This window comes from Giraffa tippelskirchi, chromosome 7, assembly GCF_054371585.1.
Source record: "Giraffa tippelskirchi isolate mGirTip1 chromosome 7, T2T-mGirTip1v1.2.pri, whole genome shotgun sequence".
Taxonomy (NCBI): domain Eukaryota; kingdom Metazoa; phylum Chordata; class Mammalia; order Artiodactyla; family Giraffidae; genus Giraffa; species Giraffa tippelskirchi.
Window position 1 is genome coordinate 28,886,937 of NC_137281.1, and position 21,686 is coordinate 28,908,622.

General features: G+C 45.8%; 1 protein-coding gene and 2 long non-coding RNA genes across 5 annotated transcripts in view; 1 reads left to right on the forward strand and 2 right to left on the reverse strand.

Annotated features, from left to right (window-relative positions):
* LOC145514711 (uncharacterized) overlaps positions 1–17,094 on the reverse strand; it is a 581,776-nt gene extending 564,682 nt beyond the window's left edge. For both annotated transcript variants that reach the window (XR_014060312.1, XR_014060311.1), the window contains exons 1-2: positions 16,679–17,094; positions 11,153–11,255 (exon numbers count right to left, since the gene is read on the reverse strand). This is a non-coding gene — a long non-coding RNA (uncharacterized LOC145514711). The remainder of the gene's footprint in view (positions 1–11,152; positions 11,256–16,678) is intronic.
* Positions 17,095–18,294: 1,200 nt separating this feature from the next.
* Positions 18,295–21,686, forward strand: part of CDH11 (cadherin 11) — a 152,317-nt gene continuing 148,925 nt past the window's right edge. Inside the window, exon 1 of one of the 2 annotated variants that reach the window (XM_081514483.1) lies at positions 18,295–18,786. The gene's annotated coding sequence lies outside the window, so the exon portion shown is untranslated. The remainder of the gene's footprint in view (positions 18,787–21,686) is intronic. The other variant, XM_081514482.1, reaches the window with a different exon arrangement.
* The window catches only part of LOC145515057 (uncharacterized), a 68,831-nt gene continuing 67,231 nt past the window's right edge, over positions 20,087–21,686 (reverse strand). Inside the window, exon 21 of the long non-coding RNA XR_014060654.1 lies at positions 20,087–20,515. This is a non-coding gene — a long non-coding RNA (uncharacterized LOC145515057). The remainder of the gene's footprint in view (positions 20,516–21,686) is intronic.

The following is a 21,686-nucleotide window of genomic DNA, read 5'->3' on the forward strand; positions in this document are numbered from 1 at the left end:
ACAAAGCTTATTGGTTGTTCTCCATATGCCAGCTCCTGTGCTAAGCACTGAACATGGGTTACATTTTTAATACATATGATGGTCCCAAGAGGTAGACACTACCCTCATTTTACTCAAGATGGAAATTAGGTTCAAAGAGGTTAAGTCACTTACCTAACTGACATAGTACCGGATGGAGCTTGGAGCAGAAGCGAGGCAGTCTGACTCAACTCACCTCACAATCTCTAGAGGCTAGAACCTTACAACCTTTGTCTTCTAAGTATCAGCAGGCATTAAGTTGGCCCCTAGCTGGGAATACAAATCGTTCTGGCTAGGAACAACTTAAATAATGCTATCTTGAAGGAATTAAAGAGCAAAAAAGGGAACTGGCAGCAGGACTGTCAGCAGTAATACAAGAGCTTCACACTTTCCACGAGTACAATAGTCAAAGAGAAAACAAGAACAGCCACCCCATGCCACAGTACAGTTGTCACAGTAAGGGTATGACTTCCCAGGAAAATAGAAGATTAAATCTATCTATATCACATCATAGCCACAAACTTCCAGAGAAAGAAGCTTAGAGGTAAATGATTCTCAAAACCTGACTACTGGCAAAGACATTCACTCTCCTCCCCAAACCTATGCCCCAAAGCAGCCAAATAAATAAATAAATTTTTAAAAATTTAAAAAAGGAAAATAGTAGCTATTATTATGTTTATATTATGTGTTACATGCTATTTATTATGAATCATTATCAGAATATCCTCTGAAGTTACACATATCAAAAGCCATGGTAGATCTGAGAAGCTGACAGGAGAACTTAAGACTATTTCAGATTGTGAACTGTGTTCTTACATATATTTCTTCATGTTTTAAGTGCATGAATTCTCTTTACCAAAAATATTTCAAAAGCAAATTTCAAACTTGCTCTGTGAGTTTCTCACAGAATGTTTTGGATTCATACCTCAGCTTAACCATGACTTCTAATTCTGCAAATGGTACAATGTTCCAACACACAATATATATTTTGTTATGCCTCTGCTATAATTAATCAGGCAAAAAATGAGTATTATATTTCCTAATGACAACTTTGTGCCCGCAAAGCAAAACCTTGCCACATTGTTAATACATCTATATGGTCACCTGCATCAAAATGCACAATCCTTAATTCTAATTTCAAGCTTTAATTGCTATAGGCCACACTAATACAGGATTTTAAAATGAAAAAATACACTTTCTGTAGGCTTTTTCTTTAAGAAATGCTTCGTAGTATAATGATATATGACACCCAGAGAACAACAGGATAAAAAACACCAAGCATTACAAATGTGTTTGGAGAGAGAAAGATTAAGTTGCTACCAATTTTAATTTACTGGAACACAAGAAAATGCACCTAACAATAACAGACTTCAAGAATAAGGCAAAAGTTTTTGTAATAAGAAATGCGTGAAATGGAATACAGACTCTTCCTTCAAGCAGACCCCAGGAGATACTGGAGTGTTTACTGAGCTTCTCTTCTGTGCCTTGTTCTGCACCAGAAACTCCAGGGATAAAGACTATGAGGGAGGCAAACTTCCTTTCCTAAGAACTTGAACTTCACATTGGGAAATTCACCCATCATTGGGATTTTGATAAGTTCCCACTATCCTGTCTTCGGAACTCAAAGCAGAAGCAACAAGATTAAAAACCTTAAAATAAATGATAGACAATCATCGCAAAAGGATAAATGATTCTTGGGCAACAGAAAGGTTTGGCTGTAGCAGAATTGCTTATATTAATGTATCTGAAGACAAGTGTGGCTACTGAGAGAGAGGAGCAGGAAATGACAGACAGATCTACCATGTGTCTCAGCAAGGCCTGGGAGGTTAAACGGAGGCCAGACCTGCCCCCATGAACCTCCCTGCCCTTGGACAGGACTGACTGTATTGCAGGGAAGGTGCACAGGCTGTGAATCTGAAGCACTGACAGCCTTGATCGTCCTGTGCTCTCCTTCTCCGTGTGTGTGTGTGTGCGCGCGCGTGTGTGTGTGTGCGTGTGTGTGTGTGTGTGTGTGCATGCGCGTATGCTCAGCTGTGTCAAACTCTTTGCGACCCCATGGATGGTAACCCATCAGGCTCCTTGAAATTTTCTAGGCAAGTATACTGGTGTGGGTTGCCATTCCCTTCTCCAGGGGATCTTTCCTACCCAGGGATCAAACCCCTGTTTCCTGTACTAGTAGGTGGATTTTTTTACCACTGAATTAGCTAGGAAGTGACAATTGTAACAAATATTTTTGTGCAATTCCCCCCTCCCTGAACACACACACACACACACACACTTCTTAGACTTCTCATTGTTATCAGCTTCAATAATGTGTTTCATTTCTTATGAAGAGTGGCTATGAACTAGCTTTCCCATAAGAAGACAGTGGGTTTCTCTGATAGCTCAGTTGGTAAAGAATCCTCCTGCAATGCAGAAGACCCCAGTTAGACCCCTGAGTTGGGAAGATCTCCTGGAGAAGGGAAAGGCTATCCAATCCAGTACCCTGGCCTGGAGGATTCCATGGACTAAACAGGTCACAAAGAGTTGGACAGGACTGAGCGACTTTCACTTTCACTTTTATTATAAGAAGATAGTAAACACATGTTGAGTATTTACTATTTCCATAAAGTTTACATTTGCTTTTTGTTTAATTCTCTAAACAACCCTAACAGTTTGATGTCAGTATTCCCCTGTTATCTGTAATCCAAATGTTTCCTCCACCTTTAGTTCATAAGCTACATGGAAAGTCATCTTTCTCTGTAGTGGGAACTTACCAGGCTTCTCTACCAATGTCAACTCAGATCCTCAATCCTTTTCAATATTCCACTTCCCAAAACAACTCAGTGTCATAAAATCATTATCAAACATGACTTGGTAGGGGTGGCAGGTTTTGAAAGATGTCTGGAGAATATATGACATGTAAAGAGAACATCATACATGAAAAAAAGGCATGAGAACTTCTTCAGTTCAGTTGCTCAGTCATGTCCTACTCTTTGTGACCCCATGGACTGCAGCATGCCAGGCTTCCCTGTCCATCACCAACTCCTGGAGCCTGCTTAAACTCACGTCTGTTGAGTCAGTGATATGTTTCCACATATTATTCCACTAAGGCTGGTGTATGTGTCTGAACCAGCTCAACTAACTTGAGCTTCTAAGGTCCTCGGGAGAAGAGACTATTAAGATTGCTTAGAATTATGTTTTCAGATATCTGTTTAATTTTCCTATTCTTGAGGCACTGATATTATCGTCAAATCTTCTCACCATCTTTGACTTTCCAATTCCTATTCAAGTTCTTCTACCTGCCCTACCCGAGTCCCTTCCGATTCCTCCTTAGGAGAAGATGTGGATATGTCACACACATAAATTGACCTTTCTCATACAATCGTGAGCTAGTGCTTCCCATGAAGGATGCAGTGGCCACAGAATTAAGTAGATTCATCACAGCGGGAATCAAACAAACCTGTCTTTGATCATGGCAATGTACACAACCAGCAATATGCACTCAGACACTCAAGAAATTAGAACATTTTGGGAACAGAGTATCACCTTTTCCCAAAATAAATCTGAGTGAAGAATAGGATTATCATGTTATTCCTCTCCATTGATTTCCTCTTCTCACCTCTTCTTTCCTCTCTTTCCTTCTCCCCATCCTCTCTGTAAAGAAGAGAGGTAACTAATTTTGCGGTGAGACATACATGGGCTGGAGCATTAGTATCTGGCTAAGCAGGAGCAGACTGTTCCACCCTCCCAGGGCTTCAGTTCCTCACGACTGCAAAACTGAGTTGACAGCATTGACCATTCATGACTGTGGTGCAGATGAAAGGACGTGGAGCGTTCAATGTTGTAAGTATCTAATAAAGGAATATGTGCCCTGCAAACAGCACCTATTCTATGACAATTAATACTAGTCATAATAGTTGTGGTAGCAGTAGTAGAAAATAAAACTCTGAGGCATATGGGACTCCATATGGAGACTCTGTGCAATTTCTAATAAAACTGGTATTTAGATGAGATCATGGGGTTCCTGTAACATCCTCTCCTACCCACAGCAGAAGCCCCCTGTGCAATAATGACAGCACCTGTCAGAGAGACGTACAGTCTGAGTTCCTGCATCTGACGTGGACTGAAGCTGTCCGTTCTGAGCAGGAGATCAGCGACAGAGACTCTCAGGGCCACACATCCTCCCTTAGACGGAGCAGCACTCTCTTCCTTCCTGAGGTTTCTGCCCACTAGTCCCAGCTTTGTACCCCCCGGGGCCAACCAAGATGAATCCAATCACTCTTGTTCCTGACAGCACTTTAGATATCTGAACAACGTGACCGTGTTCCCCCAGAGCATTCTCCTCTCCAAACAGTCTGTGCTCAGATCATCTCTCCATGCAGTTTGCATCCCGGGCTCTTCAGTGTCCTGACCGGCAGTGTGACACCCAATCTGACACAGTCTACAGCAGAACAGAGAGCAGAGAACCACCTGTGATCTGCACTGTGTGGGTATCAATATGGCTAAATAAACTGACAATCTCTGTATGCGGAATCTTACCGAGTGTGTGATTAAGTAAAACATCCAGACCTGTGATGTGTGTGTGTTTGTACTGATAAGTTTATATGTGTATGTGTATTTATATATATATATATATAACTTATATATATATTTGTGTACATATTTCTTGCTCTCTCTCTCTCTCTTGCTAAGAATAATCCTTCTTAAACAGTTTTAATCTCACATGCACATTATGACATTTACATGAGTTTCCACGTAAACTGCTTACATGGGTCAGGTGAATTAGGTGAATGACACCTATCGTTATTATATCTTCACATGTATAGATACAGACTATTTGCCAAAATCTGTGACAGGTTCCAGGGATATGCATGTACCTGGGAATATGTATCCTTAAACTACATATAAAATATGGCCTCTGCTCTTAAAGAAACAAGAGCCTAGGAGAAATTATTTTTAATGATGGGTCAATTACTGAATACTGTCCCCAACTGACTTTACAATGGGGCAAAAGTAATACACATTCAATAGAAACTGTACCTGGAATTCTTCATTTTTGACATTTTCTAGGGTTAGTGATATATGGTCTGATAGTCCCCTGTGACACTGGGCAAGGCAGCGAGTCTCAGCTTGCAGTCAGTCACTTGAAAGTAGCCTAAATGACCAATACACCACAATCATTCTGTACCAAACCATTCTGTGCTTCACTTTCAGCACAGCATTCAATAAATTAGAGATATTCAACACTTTATTATAAAATAAACTTTGTGTTAAATGATTTTACCCAGCCATAGGCTAAATGTGTAAGGTAAGATAGGCTCAATTATGATGTTCTGTAGGTTAGGTTGAAGTGAAAGTGTTAGTCGCTCAGTTGTGTCTGACTTTTGTGACCCCCATGGACTGTAGCCCACCAGGCACCTTTGTCCATGGGATTTCCCAAGCAAGGATACTGGAGTGGGTTGCCATTCCTTTTTCTAGGGGATCTTCCCGACCCAGAGATTGAACCCAGGTCCCCTGCATTGCAGGCGGATTCTTTACCATCTGAGCCACCAGGGAAGGTTATTTATTAAAAGCATTTTTGACTTAACACTACTTTCAAGGTAGGACAGGCTGTGGGGGACACAACCTCATTGTATGTCAAGGAAGATCTTGGGAATTAGGCACATTGGGGGTGCACAGGACACAAAGGATGAATGCTGAGTTTATACTGGCAGCAGGGGAGAAAGGGGTGAGGGGTATCAGGAAAATATTTCTGGAGGGCAGGACACTTGAGCATGAAATTTTCAAAGAATAAACTGGAATTAAGAGTATGAAAGGGCACACATGTTCTAAGCAGCGGGAGGAATATATGCAAAGCAGATGATGCTATGTGCATGCAGCCATGGGCAGAGTTGAACAGGTTTCCGTGCATTTGGCTTCAGAATACAGATACATGAGAAGATGCTCAATGTCCAGTTTACAGGAAGTTATCACCTCAGCAGACAGAAAGCTTGTCAGCTTACATCTGAGAAATACCACGGTGTACTGGAAGAAGAAAGCTCTAGGGAGACACCCAAGCTCCACAATGTCTAAGCTGTACCAACTTGGACATACAGCTTACCACCTGGCATACGACTTCCTCATCTGTAAAATGAGTGTAACTATACTCAGTAATAATACAGGGAAGGCATCTCCCTTCTAGTAACTACTTAGGATGCTGCTGCTACTTCTGCTTACTTATGACTTGATATTTAAGACAGACATGGGCCAAATGAAATGTGTAAGTATTCCAGAAGCCACGCTGTTAACAAAAGGAAAGGAAAAGATGTTTATCGTGGAAATGCAATTACTAGGTGCCGGGCATGAGGGTGAGAAACAGGGTTATTAGGAAGGGGCTGGAAAGGACTGGCTGCTATTTTCAGTTGCCTTTCTGCTTTGAAATCATACCTACTTAAAAGTGCTGGTCTGGCTAAATCTCTACTTGTTCCACCAGAATCTTTTGTAAATATGCAAACTTTTAGCTAGAAAAAATAATCTTACTTCATTTTATACATCTGCCACATCCCAAACTGTTTTATCTGATGACTGAGTATTTTACAGCACATCTTCCAACGTCTGCTGCTGTGACTCAACTGACATAAAGAAATTAAGACTGTCTGGGTGCATTTCGCTATTTTTCCACAGATATAAGCAAAGCTATAGAAGGAGAGCAAATTAGACTGCAAATACACACCACAAATTTTGCTTCTTCTGATAAACATTTCTTAGTCAATCAAGAATTGCTTGTACTGAAGACTAAATGATGATTGTATGCCACACAGCAGAGAACTACTAATGCAATTGGGGCCAGTTAATAGATTCTGCTTTTACGCTATTTTCCCTTCATATTCTATGCCAAAATCTCTTTAGAGGAGCAGGCATAGGTGATTTTTTTCTCCCTCCTCTTTGGTTATCATCTCTCTTTGAGGATGCCTTCCTTAAACATCCTCTTTGGCAGTAAATGTTAGCAAACATTTATTGAACCCCTACTGTATGCCTTGTGCTTGAGAGACAGTGACGAAGTATCAGTGATTGTTGGTCTCTAGGCCTCTCCTACGAAAGGACTGCAGTGGGACAGCGGAGCATAGGGGACATGATGCAGTGCGGAGAGATCAAATCAGAGACAAGACTCTTTGTGGGAAAGGAGAGGTCAGGAAATATTTTCCTGAAATGTTTGATGTCTTAGTTCAATTCTGAGAAATGAAAGATAATGAGAAGTAGGAGTGAGATGAGTGGGGAAGACAGGGGAAGAAAAAACATCCACTGGGTATTTACTGTATTCTAGGCACTCTGATTTATCACCTCTCTAACTCAACAATTCTCCGCAGGAGGTACAGATGTTATTACCATTTTACAGACGTGGAAAATGAGGGTCATGGAGGAAAATATCTGCCGACAGCGAGTAAGGGTTACAACTAGGATTCAGACTAAGGCAGCTCCATGTCTAAGTACATGTACATTGTCTGTGTCATGGAATTCTGCTCCTCCCCTGCCAGCAACAGAGAAGGAGATGAGCAATGGCGTGGACAATTCAGGTGAGAAAGTGAACAGGTAAACATCTCTGGAAGCCATGAACAGCAAGGGATTGTTGACACACGGCCCTGAGTGGCAACATCAGGGGAGCTGGCTGACCTTTGCCCTGAGCTCTGGAGTGGGCTGAGTGCCCCGAGTGTCCTCTGGCCATTCCCACTGCTCTGCGTCCTGTTTCACCTGTGTCTCAGGACAGGACTCTTGACTGACACAGAATCACTATAAAAATATTCCTTGGACATACTTTTGAAAAACCGTGCCTGGAGTGAACGTATTCAGAAATCACGGGCTTTTAGAGGGAAACAGAAATGTAGAAGTCTTTTGGCCAAACTCCTCCTTTGAGACAAGAAGTGGCTCAGAGCAGGGCAAGCATTTGTCCAAAGTCAGAGCCTGCTCAGAGCTAAGGGGTTTCTCTTTTTAACTCATTAACCTCAGGTGACACTGTCTTCCTGACCCGGGAGGGTATTGTGGGTACTGGAAAGTGAGCAGCCTAGTGCCCAAAACAGTCTCATCAAACTGCAGCTCAGGGCACCTGACCTCCTACACCTGTTCCCAAACTCACACACCTGGTCATTCTCCAGACTCTTCCTGGTCAGTAATAAGCACCTTTATCCAACTGCTTGAGTTAGTCTCATGAGAATGATTCACAGGCGTTCTCTCACCTGCCACAGCCAATTCAACACAAAGCCCTGCTTCCAACCCAAAACACACCTAGAACTTGCACCATGGCCTTTGTCCAAGCCAGCAGCCCCTGTCTACAGGTAAACTGCAACAATCTGGATGCATGCATTCTTTATTTTTCTATACTGAAACACAGTTGACTTACAATATTATACTAGCTTCAGGTGTAACAACATAACAATTCAACATTTTTATAGATTATATTTTATATAAAGTTATTATAAAACATTGGCTATATTTGCTGTGTGGCACAGTATATTCTGGTATCTTAATTTAAACCTAGTAGTTTGTATTTCTAAATCCCCTTCCTCTACCTTGCCCCTTCCCCTACTCCTTTCTCCACTGATAACCACTAGTTTGCTCTCTGCATCTGTGAGTCTGTTTCTGTTTTGTTATGTTCATTTGTTTTCTTTTGTTTAGATTCCACATATAAGTGAAAACATACAGTACTTGTCTTTCTCTAACTTATTACACCAAGCATAATAATCTCTGGCCCATCCATTTGCAAGTGGCAAAATTTCATTATTTTTTATGGCTGAGTAATATTTCGTGTGTGTGTGTGTGTGTGTGTGTGTGTGTGTGTGTGTGTGTACATCTCACCTCTTCTTTATTATTTAACCTATCAATGGACACAAGCTGCTTCCATACGCTGGCTATTGTATATAATGGTATGAACATTGGGGTTCACATGAAAAAAACCTCAACATTATTAATCATCAGGGAAATGCAAATGAGGTATCACCTCATATCTGTCAGAATGACTTTCAGCAAAAAGACATGAAAAGCGGTAACAAACACGTGGAGGAAAGGGAACCCTTGCGCACTGTTGGTGGGAATGTGAACTAGAGCAGCCACTACGGAAAGCAGTACGGCGGTTGCTCAAAATATTAACAATGGAACTATGATATGACCATACGATCTAGCAATTCCACTCCTGGGTATATACCCAAAGAAAATGAAAACATTAATTTGAAAAGACCCATGCATCCCCTCTGTCTCTCATCCACTAGCAGCCATAATGCTCTTCATTAACTAATACAATCAGATCACCTCTACTTAAGTAAAAACAAATCAACAACTGCCCAGTGCATTTGAGATACAACTCAGGATTCTTTCCCTGTCCTGCAACACCCTGGGTAATCTATCTCTGTAACTCCTCAAAGCTCATTAAACATCAGTTTTACAGATATTTTTTAGGTCCTCAAAACCTCCAAATTCCATCTTGTCTCAATGCCCTTCTGTAGACTACGCCTTCCAGGAACAGTATCTCCCTACACTAATCCTAACTAGCCCATCAGCATATTTTAATTCTCAGCTTGAAAAGAATACCATTAAGGAGGCCTTCACTCACCTCTCTTTACCACCTCTCCCATATAAATTAGTTCTCAGTTATATTTTCTTGGAGACTCTGAGCAATTAAGTCACATTTAATTATTCATCTGTTAGCAAACTATTTGACTTTGAGTAAGCAGTTCAATTTTCCGAGCTTCCCTGTTCTTACCTATAAAATGGGCATAAGAATACTTACTCTGAAGAACAGTTGTAAAGACTGAAATTAAAGTACTTACTAGGCATTGAACAAATAGCTTTTAAAAGTTTATTCTTTAATTCTACCCCTGCCCAGAACAATACTCTTTGCAATGGGGAATCAATCATGGCTTAAGACCCAGGACTAAAGTGACTGTCAATCAGAATAGAGAGACTTCTCTGAAATAGTGTTTCCAAGAAGGCTCTTGAGCCACCTGTGTAAAATACTGCATTCCATTGTGACCCACCTGTGCTCTACAGAAACATCACTATTATCTCTCAGCCTCCAACTGCTGCTGCTGCTAAGTCGCATCAGTTGTGTCCGACTCTGTGCGACCCCACAGACGGCAGCCCACCAGGCTCCTCCGTTCTTGGGATTCTCCAGGCAAGAATACTGGAGTGGGTTGCCATTTCCTCCTCCAGTGCATGAAAGTGAAAAGTGAAAGTGAAGTTGCTCAGTCGTGTCCGACTCTTCGCGACCTCATGGGCTGCAGCCTACCGGGCTAAGGAGGGGTCCATGGGGCCCATGGGGTTTCCCAGGAAAGAGTACTGGAGTGGGGTGCCATTGCCTTCTCCGCTGCCTCCAGAGGGGCAACTGAATAGGGAAGGGGAAACACAACAAGGAGCTATAGCACTGAAATACTCACAGTCTGTTCTGCGTACGTTCATCTATCTTAAGCCGAGGACACTCGAGAAAGTTTTTTTAAGACTTCTCCATTTAAGGATCATTTCTGCTTTCCCCTTTCCAGCACTGATAGCCGATGTTTCAACATGCATGCAAATTGGAACCCAGAACTCTCAAATCTTGTAGCTTAAACCAACCTTAGACTGTTTGCAAAGCCAGCTGATTTGCAAAGTACCAATCTTGAGAACACTTCCAATGGTTCTCCAGGAGCACAAACGTATTTAAATGCAGCTACTCACAAGCTTAAAAAGTAATGTAAATGTATGCACATACGAACATTGAAATAGCCCTCTGTGAGGAGTTTTAATAAACCAATCTCTTTGTCCACACAACAAACAAACCAGAATTAGAAATCAGAATCAGAATCTTCATTATGCATACCTGCAATTCATTTTAAGAAATTCATATGTTCTAGAAAAGGTGTCTGCACACCACTATTTTGTACATTGGATTATATTTTTAAAATCACTAAATGAGGAAACTGTTTTAACTAGCTTTCAAATGAAACCTTTGGTATACTGAAGAATCACTTTGTAGTGTGAATAACTGGCATCATTAAATTCATTTTGTAAACAAGGGACACTTTCACCATGTTTAGACTCAAGCAGATGATTCATTTGCTCTTGGTTTGGGGACTCATCCATTCCGTTAGCATTTTTCATCCATACATTATTCATGTATTCATTCTGCAAATATTTACTGAGTGCTTACCATATGTCTGGCACAATATTAGATGCTCCAGATACAGGACTGAACAAGACAGAACGAGAGAGGAGTGAACAAGTACTTTGCCCTTCTTCCAGAAGTCTGTCTCCTGGTGGAGCAAGATAGCCAATAAAAACAGGTAAATTAAAATACGTAATATGATGTCAAGTAAATAAATATGTTATAAACAAGAATAAAGCAGTCTAAAGGTGTAAAAAGTGGGTAGTCTACAATGGATTAGACTATAGAATGGGTGCTTCTGCTGATAAAACAGCCAGGTAAATCCTGAGTAAACAGGCAAAATGAGGGAGCAAACCATGAAAAGGGGCCAGGGTGCTTCAGGCAGAGGAAATGTAAGTGTCTTGAATCTGAAGTACAACTGCCTTTGAACATGAAAATGAGTGTGTCTTGAATGATCAAGGCAGAGACTGGCAGATCAGCAAAATAGTTGAGGGTTGGCTCAGGCTGCACCCTCTAGGCTGCGGCATAGAGGCTGAGATGGGGGCCACTGTTCTCAGCATGAGCAGGGGCAGGGGACAAATGACCCTCAGAATCCACAGATTTCTGCCCATGATGGAAAACTGTGGTTTTTCCAAATGGATCAACATACTTATATCATCTCTTATATCCTCCTTCTTCCTCTTGTCTTTTCTCCACTTCTATTGACCTTCCTTTCCTCTTTCTCTTACTTCTTCTCACTCTTTCATCTTTTACCCTTTCATAAAAATATTTCTGTGCACCTGTTGTGTTCCAGGCACTGTGCCTAGGGATCTAATGGATGTCCTCTGTCTTAGGTGTAGAGACAAGATCTTCTCTCTCTTTCCCCCAACCCCCCAAAGATATCAAGATTAGAATCTGCTGCCTGAGCTCCTCCACTGATAGGGCAAGCTTGCGAGTCAAACATACATAGGTTGGAGTTCCAGCTCCATTACTTACAAGTTGCATTTATATTGAGCAATGTATGTAATTTCCTTGCCTCAATTCTCTCATTGTAAAATAAGGATAATAATACATACTTTGAAGGAATGTTTTGAGAATTTCTAGTTTTATATATAAGTGGGTGATTAATGTTATTACATTATTATTTCTGCTTGCTTTTTTCCTTTCCAACTTGAACCTCAGAATAAAGGGGACATAGTTACAACAGTTTGGTAGGATACTGCAATCTACTTCTGATTTTCTGTCTCCTCTAATTTTGTATTCTGTAGAGGAGATATTCTGTCTCCTCTAGACTACTGTGTTCATGATTATAGGATATAACCCATGGGCCCTGACAACCCAACATGACCCAGGATGGTGGCATGATGGAAATCTGGTTTTACTTACAGGAGAGGGCATTAATACCCCAACTCTTTACCTTTCTCTGAATTGAGACTCTTTGTTATGCAACTTCTCAAGTTTCTTCCATTAAAAAATCAGATTATATTTCTCCACCCTTTAGCTTTCAGTCGGGCCAAATGGTGTGCTTTGGCCAACAAAATGAGATAGAAAAGATAGTTTCCAGTTTTAAGCCTATATCACAAGACATTATGCATAATTCTGTTTGATGTCTTGTGCAGTTGCCATCACCAGGAGATTACGCCCAAGATAGCCCCAAGAAGGACGATGAGAAATACAGGAAGCTGAGCAGAGTTGCCATAGCTCAGCCCAATCCAGACCAGGCAACCCCAGCCAACCTACAGATGTATAAAAACATATACTTGTTATTTTAAGCCACTGAACGCTGGGGTCATTCATACCCTAATATTTGACCGATAGACCAGCCTTAGTAAAAATTATTGCTTAACATTATCAATTAATCAAATGTTGATTGGATTTTTAATGCACTAGATGCTGGGGATATAAACAAAACCGAAAACTATCATATCTGCCCTGAGGGAACTTACAGTCTAGGTGAGAGGGAAAGAAAAAGCAGCACTACTGACAGAGTTAAAGAGGGTCTGTTTGAGAGACAGGGAATGCTGGAGACAGGGCTTAGCCCGAGATGATTGACTGCTCCTAGTGGCGGAAAGAGGAATTGCATGTAAGAGATGTCCTGTATTGTATGCAGGTTCTTTTTTTTTTGTCCTTGTGGGTTATCCATTTTATTTATTTATTTTTTTTTAATAAATTTATTTATTTTAGTTGGGGGCTAATTACTTTACAATATTGTAATAGTTTTTGCCATACATTGACATGAATCAGCCATGGGTTTACATGCAGGTTCTTTACCATCTGGGGCTTCCCTGGCGGCGCAACACAGGGAAGCCTCTTTTAATTTTCACGTGCTGTGCTGTGCTGTGCTAAGCCGCTTAGTCTTGTCTAAGTCTTTGCGACCCCATGAGCTGAAGCCCGAGAGGCTCCTCTGTCCATGGGGATTCTCAATAATCTGACTCTCAGCTCTGGAAGGATCCTCCTCAGAACTTACGTTGGATAAGTTCTCATTTACATCTATGGAAACTAAGGCTCAGAGAAACAGAATGATTTACCCAAGGTGATTCAGTGAATGTGCAGATCTAGGACATGAATCCAGGGCCTCTGCCCCCAAGGTTGGCACATCTAATTCTATATGACCCATGATAGGCCTCACAGTGTCAGTAAATTCTGAACTGCTAAATATTCTTGACCAAAAGTTTTATTACTAGTGTCATTTATGATAAGATGAAACTCCACAATGTTATAATTCATAACTATAACATGACTTCTTTCTTGCCCAGGTGATTTAAGCTGTGATAGTAATCAGACCTCATAATTAATAATAATAATTAATAACTTTCATCTATTGAGCCTCTGCTTGAAGCGCAGTGCTCACTGCTGTAGGTATATGGGCACGTTTAATCCCTGCAACAATCTGGGCACAGATACCAACCCCTAATTTATAGAACTGTAAACTGAATCTCACAGAAACTTACTGCTGCTGCTGCTGCTGCTGCTGCCAAGTCTCTTCAGTCGTGTCCGACTCTGTGCGACCCCATAGACGGCAGCCCACCAGGCTCCCCCGTCCCTGGGATTCTGCAGGCAAGAACACTGGAGTGGGTTGCCATTTCCTTCTCCAATCAGAAACTTACTAGTAAGCAGCAAAAACAAGAATCAGACTCAGATCCAAGGCCTACAGTCTCTCCACCTATCTCTGTGGCCTCAGCGGTGAGAATCTCCATCTGAAACATCCGGTTCAGAAAAGGCATACCTGTTCAATCCTCCTCAGCATACGCCCTCTGCCTGGGGAAGGCATAATGGGAGCCTACCACAACGAGATAACGCCATCTCCCTATTTGGATCTTGCCTCTCTTTTTATACCATTTACCAAAGGCTGTCTCTAGAGCAGGAAGCTTTGAGAAGGCCTGGGGTAGCCTAGGGCTTCTAAGTGAAAACAAGGAACTGACTCAGCAGGGTCTGGCTATCTTCAGAGTCTGAGGACAGACACATCAAAGGGAGGACAGCCTGGTACCTTTGATGAAGGAACCAACAGGAAATTATCAGCTTCTTGCTGACAAGGACAAAGACAAGAAAAGGCCCATTTGAGCCTCATCTCTGGATTGGAAGAGTCAGGAAGCAGAGGGGACTGTTTAATCCTGCCTCCAGAGCAACTATGAACCCTGGCTTCCTCCCATGAAGAACAAGGTGAAGGAAAGGTGAGGCAAGTTAAGATAAACACCCAAACTTTCGGCTGCCTGGATGAACTGAACCTTTTAATTTAAACTGTCAAAAAAGAGGGTTTTTTTTCTCTTTTCCTTTTTTAATCCAAACTGTAATCACACAATACTCCACCCAAGAGCTTGATATGGATTTCTAAGACAGATCCTAACATAGTCATAAAAAAAATCCCCTCGGAAATGTGCACTTTGTACTGTGCCTGTGTGTAGGTGTGTTTAAAATGTCACGAACTGGAATGCCTAACTCTGGTTCTCAGGAATTAATCACTTAAGAGTGAAAGGGGGGAATTAACTTGCTTTAACACTTATAAGATTCTCCAAAGCATTTGCCAAAATAGAACTTGCTGAATAGAAGCATGGTTATCTTTCCACAAGAGCTAGCTTCTTTTTTTTTTTTACATTTCTCTATAAAACTGTCTTGCAGAAAGTTTCCCCCTGGGGCTCAGCTGCAGGTCATAGATACTCTGGGAATAAAGATGTAAAATAAAATTTTTGCCTTTCTTTTTGATTGTGACTCAATGAATTTTAGTAAATGTATAGATTTGTGCAACCATCATCATCATCCAATTTTAGAACATTTTCATCATCCAATACAGTTCCCTCAAGCCCATTTGTCATCAATTTTTATTCACACCCTTGGGACAACCACTTATCTGCTTTCTGTCTCTATTATAAATTTGCCTTTTTGGAACATTTCATATAAATGGAATCAGAAAATATATAGTTTCTGCCTCTGGCTCTTCACATGTTTTTTAGGTTCATTCATGTTGTAACATGCACCTGTATTTATTTTCTTTTTAATGCCAAATACTATCCCATTATATGGATATACCACATTTTATTTATTCACTCACTAGTAGATGGACACTTGGACAGTTTCCAGCTTTTGGCTATAATGGCTAATTCTGCTATTCAGCTACACGTGCGTGGGCTGACATTAGTTTCTAGCTGTCTTAAGTAGACACCCAGGCATAAAACTGCTGGTTTGTGCAAAGGAATACTGTCAGCCCTTATACATGGAGTTCCATCTGATTCAGGTGTGCAATGTCAGTAGAAATCTATCAAACGATTTTTAACATACTTTTTAAAACCCAATGATGTGATCATTCACAGAAGAGTCCGAAACCTCTATGGCACCAGGGACGGTTTTGTGGAACACATATTTCCACGGCGGGGGGCGGGGGGGGGGGGTCAGCGAGAGCAGGTACTGGTTGGCAACGCCAGCGATGGAGAGCAACCGTGAAGCCGCAGACGAAGCTTGGTTCTCTCGCCAGTCCCAGTCCGCTGCTCACCTCCTGCTTCCTAACAGGCCATGGGCCATTATGGGTCAGGGGGTCTGGGACTCCTGGTCTAAAAAAAAATCTCACCACCACCACCACCGAACTGCTGTCACTTGACGAATCATGAAACAAAAGCAAAGGATGTATTCCGGATAACGTCAGGTCACATGTGACGAGGCCCATCCTTGGTTGTGCCTTCAAAATGTAAATAATGACTTTTCTCACGGATCAAGCCATGTCCTAACCATCATGAACGATCCTCGACATTTTTGTATACCTGCAATTAGGCCGAAGAGTCTTTCCTTCACGTTCCCTTCTTGTTCCCACTTACACTTACATGGAAAAGCACGAGAAAATTCAGACCACCGTCAGGAGACAAAGAGCCAAACGCGAGTATCTCTGAGGGAGAGCGGGGCCCCCTTCCCTCCTCCCGTGGAACTCAGAGCCCCCATCCCCGTGCTCTGCCCCGTTGGAGGGTGGGGACCTTGGCCGAGGCCTAGGAGACATTCCAGGTTTTAGGGCTTAGAACACAGAAGTGGAAGGTGAACAGACAGGACCAGAGAGGCTGAGAGAGGACACAGGTAGGGTGTGGAAGGGGCTCAGTGGGGTGAGGGACCAACCTGAGGAGAGAGAAGAGACAGGCACCGCGACCCGCTCACTGCGCTCCCGGGAAAGCGTTCCGCCTCCTCGGCCTCGCGCGGGCCTCGCGTGGGCACATGTGCAGCGAGAGTGGGTACCTGGCGCCCAGAGCCCCTTCTCCTTGCGACCTTCGGGAAGTAAAGGGTGGTGGGGGGTGGTGCACTTAAGAGCAAAAGAAATGAGAAATGGCAAACTCAGCGGCCTCACCCCCAGCCCAGGAACCAGCAGTTTAAGGGCCACGGGGACACGGAGAACGAAGGACTCGGCGGCTCTGCCCGGGACGCGGGCGGGGTCGGCCTCTGGCGCCTCGGGGATCCCAGAATCGCCGAGAAGCCCGCGGGCGCCCGGAGGGGCGGGGGCGTGGTACCCGGATGGCCCCGCCCCGCCGCCCGCCCCCGCGCGCATCCCGGGCGCCGCGTGCGAACGCCGGGCTCCGTGTGCTACGCTGACTCGGGAGCCCTGGGCTAGGAGCCCGGGGGCGGGCTTTGGTCTTTGGTCGACCCCCTCGGTCCCACCGCCTCTCCAATTCAGTTCCCCGTTCGCTCGCTGTCCGAGGCGCTCTTTTCCTTCTACGACCTCTTTTAATGTCAATTCCTCGGCCGGGCTGCAACCCTCTCGCCCGCTTTCCCTCCGCGTCCCCTCCCCTTTCTTGGCGAGCCCGTCACTCCTTTTCGGTCCTCATCGCGGTCCCTCCTGGGATTCCAGTTATCCTTTTGCTGCTTCATCTTCCCTCCGCCTCTGCTTTTTCCGCCACCTCCCACCCGAGAAACTTGTTCCGACCAGGGGTCCCCCTCCGGTCACAGCTGTCCCCCTTCCTCCCTAGGGACGGCAGCGTGTGCGGGTCCCAACACCGTTCCCCGAAGCACGAGCGCCCCGCCCAGTCCCTGGCGTGATTTCGAAGCCCAGGCCCAGCCAGCGTTTTCTCCTGGCAACTCTGCGAGGGCAGGAAGCAGGCCCGGGGCCCCTTCCAAGGAGTCTTCTTAGAGGGGTACAGGGCGGGACCCAGGGAGGATGCGGGCACTGCGTCCTTAGGCCGGGTCTCCCGTAGAACCGCACTCTCCACGGAGCCTGGGGTGAGGGGAGCAGCGAAGGGGCCTGAGGCAACAAGTGACCCTTCGTGCGGGCGGGGGCCACTGTACCTGCCTGAGGCGGGGGCCGGGCCGACCCTGGCTAAGCGATCCTGGCCACCTCCCCGGCCCCGTTCCCCTTACCACACTAGGCTTTGGAGATGGGTGGCGGGAGGGAGACTTGGGAGAGAAAGAGACGTGGCTCTTCCCGAGTCCAAAGTCTCCCTCCTCCAGGTTTCACCGTCGTACCCTAGCAGAGTTTGCTGGCGATGGGGAGAGGGGGCAGGGCAGAAGCCGCCGACGTGGAGGGATCTTTGGAACGTGGGGTGGTGGAGTGAGGAGAAACAGCTCCCGATTGCCTCCCCGACTTGGGCGATGCTTTCCCCCTACCCACCACCCAGGCCTCCTGGGCCAGGGCCCAGCCTGACCAGCTGGAGCGGCTTTGGGCGAAGGAGGAAAGAGGGGCCCCGGAGCCCTCCCCAGCTTTCCTCTGCCGCCCTCCCTGATTGGCTGTGCGTCCCTGGAGCCCAACTTCAGTCGCTCCAGACTCCATCTGAGACCCAGGGGATCCGGAGTGCGGCGACCCAGAGCAGGGTAGGGGGGTGGCCACGAACCCCGGGGCTGACATCCCGGGGGTCCCTGGGGGGAGGGGCGCGAACGGGCCGGCCCCCGCAGCCTCCGCGAGGCCCGGCTAGCCGCGTCTTGCGGCCTCGGCTCCTCTCCGCCCCACCCCCCCGCCCTTTCCTTCCCTCCCAGCGGCGGCCTCCCTCCTTCTCCGCCCCCCCCCACCCCGCCTGCCACCTCCCCCCGGTTTCTCATTCCTGCCACTAGCGCGCTCAGCGGCTCATTCCGCGGCCGCCGCCAGCCGAGGGGAGCGTCGCGAGCAGATGCCGCGGGGGCCGCTCGCAGCCGCCGCCGACTTGTGAATGGGACCCGGACAGGGGCCGGGGCTGACACCGCTGCGCTCGCCCTGCGCCAGGGACCGACGGCCCGCATCCCGCGCCCACCCTCCGGGGCCCCAGGTGAGGCGCGCCGCCCGTGCCTTCCTCTCGCCTGGATGGGGCTTCTTCGGGGTGGGTGCGGGGGGGGGTGGTCTCTGGATGAGAATGTCTGGCGAGCGGGGGGTGGGGGGACGACTGACTCGACCAGGTTTCACAAATGCTAAGCGGAATGGGGAGGGCGGAGGTAAGAGAAAATTTGTTTAAAAATCGAAAAGGAAGAAGGGAGCCAGTTGTGGGCGCGGGCAGCTCAGGGGACAGAGGCGCCAGATGTGCGCTCCAGTCTCTCCTCGCAGCTCCGGTCTCCTAGCGGGTCCGCTCCGAGGCCTCGAGAGAGGGGCTTTGCACCCGGCTGGAGCTGGAGGCTGCAGAGCTGCGCCCCGGACGCGCCGACCGCCCCCAGTCAGGTCTCCCGGGGAAAGTCGCCCCCAGCGCGGTGCCCGCCCGCCCTCCCGCCAGCGCTGCGCCTCTTTCCGAAAGCGACGACATGACCGCGCTCTGCAGGGTCCCTACCCCTTCCTCCCCTATCCCGACCGAGCGCTCCCGGGGACCCAGTTCCTCCATCGAGATCGCCGGGGAAGCCCCGGAAAACGGCAGAAACCCAGCTCGGGTCGGCGATTTCCCTGCACTTTTAGAGCGTGGGTTTGGGTCCGTTGACTGCGGCTCGGGGGGCTGCTGAATGAGATGCGCGCTCCAGCCTTCAAGCCGGAGTGTCTTCGGGGGGCTCCGGGGGAAGTGTGTCAGCTCCCTCCAGCTCCAGGGGCGATACGTGAGCGGCTCAGACTCGCGCTCGCTCTGGCTGGGGCTTGGCGCAGCCTGCCCGGGTCAACGTTAACTTTGCGAAGCGAGCCTTCCCCGCAGCCTGCGCCTCCTCCCGGAGTGCGCCGAGCCTTTCCAGCTCCGCGCGCACGGCCTCCCTCCCAAATCTTTGCCCCGAACCGGAGCGGCGAGTGAGGAGCCTGGAGAAACCCACAGGATGTGGGGGCGGCGAGGAGAGCACCCCTCTCCCCCTACACCCGGGTGTAGCTATAGGAAGCTCGCCTGGTGCTATGAAGAAAAGAGTCCCCAGAGAAAGTGGGGTCAGCGAGCGTCACCTCCCCACCCCCCGGGTCGCGCTTCTTCATCCCTTTCTTGCCAAGGCCTTGCTCCTTGTTTTCTGGGGGTGAGGGTGGAAGTGGGGACGAGGTGGGGTAGGGAGCGGTGGCGTCCGCACGCCTTCTTCTCCCGCGTGAAAGGTTTTCTAAATGCTTGAAAAAGAAAGCCCTGTTGCTTTGCTGATAATGCACCAGGGATTTCACGGGCCATCGCACTGCTATTAAGAAAATTGCATCTTCTCATCATTTAATAACGCCACCTCTGCATGACGACTGGTCGTTCCTAAGGGGTGGGGTGGAAGGTTGTTTCTAAAACCCTGCTGCATGAAGGTATAGACATGCCTGTAAAATCTTCCCTCCCTAAACAAATCTTTGTCGGGTGGCTCTGAAATCGTGCCTTGTTTTCCTCTTCCGATCATTCCTATTGGTTTTATATGAGGCAGAGTAAGTTTTCGGTTTAATCACAGGGAAGCCACAATGATTAATCTGGTGAGAGGACACGGATCGATGTCTTTATCACTTGGGCTTGCGGCAGGCATCGATGGTTTTGCGGGGTGCCTGGATTTCCCGGGGAAGGGGACGTAGAAGTGTTCTCAGGAGCGAGGATCTGCCAGCATCGCATCAGCACATTTGCCACGCGGGGCTCTGAGAGCTAGAGCCTAATACAATGAGAGAAAAGAGATGAGGCTGACCTTCATTTCCTTAATCCTGGAATTATTTTTCCTACAAAGACAGAGATGCAGACAGCAGAATCCAGAAGTAATCACTGCCCAAACCCCAGCTGCAGGAGGGCCTGGTCTTAGTCCAGTAGAACAAAGGAATAAAAGTTGCAAAACAAAGAGACAGAGGGTTGGGGCCAAGGCCAGTGGGACCCTGAAGCTCCTGCTCACTGAAGTTCCTTAGTCATGAGCTCTGATTCAAAGTTTTAGAGTTGGCCAGTGGGCCCTAGAATTCAAACCTCTCCGCAAGACTGAAATCCTGCCTAGTACAATGGAATGTGAGTAGTTTTCAAGTACAGACCAAGGAAAAGCATCTGAGAGGACAGGAAAGTTTCCTTGAGTGAGAATTAGATCTACATGCTGTTTTTGAAACAATGCAAATTAATACATTTAAAATGTTTTGCAGTGACATTTTACTATTCATAATTATTATTATGACCTTTTTTTCCATGTTGTTTTGGAGTCTGTATAAGTTGGTCATTTTATTACATTGTTAGGAAAGAAAAAAAAAAAAAACCTCTCCCCACCCTTACGGAGTGAGCTGCATTGGAAGGACTGAGATAGGATAATCTGTTGAGGCTCAGGCATGTCGATTTACTCAAACTGAGCTTACTGCTTACTAGAAAAATAGGCTTTGGAAGTAGCTCTAATTGAAGCAGTGGACCATCTTGATAGCACTTCAGAACTTTCATTATGTTCTGCATTCTTATCTGAACGATAGACAGTAAAATTACTAGAAACGCAAATTCTATTTTCAATTAAGATGCAATCTTTTGTTAATTTGAACATTTTTTTAAAGTTACAACTGTTTTTTTTTTTTTTTGACCCAGAACTCAGGGTTCCTCTTTGCAGTGGTGGCTGTGGATGTGTGTGTATGTTTGTTTGTTCCTGAAAAGGGGTGGGGGCAGGGTTGGAGAGCCATGCCATGATTTGGGGGAATAGGGATCAATTTCATGCTCCTTTAATGCACTTGTCTTCATAATTCATGGTTTTTCTTCCACTTTGAATGGAATTACATGGCTGCTTTGTAAAGATTCTGGTTTGGGGATCCTCATATGGGAAATGCCATGACTGACCTCAAAGCTTGATTTACAATGCCAGAGCTACACTC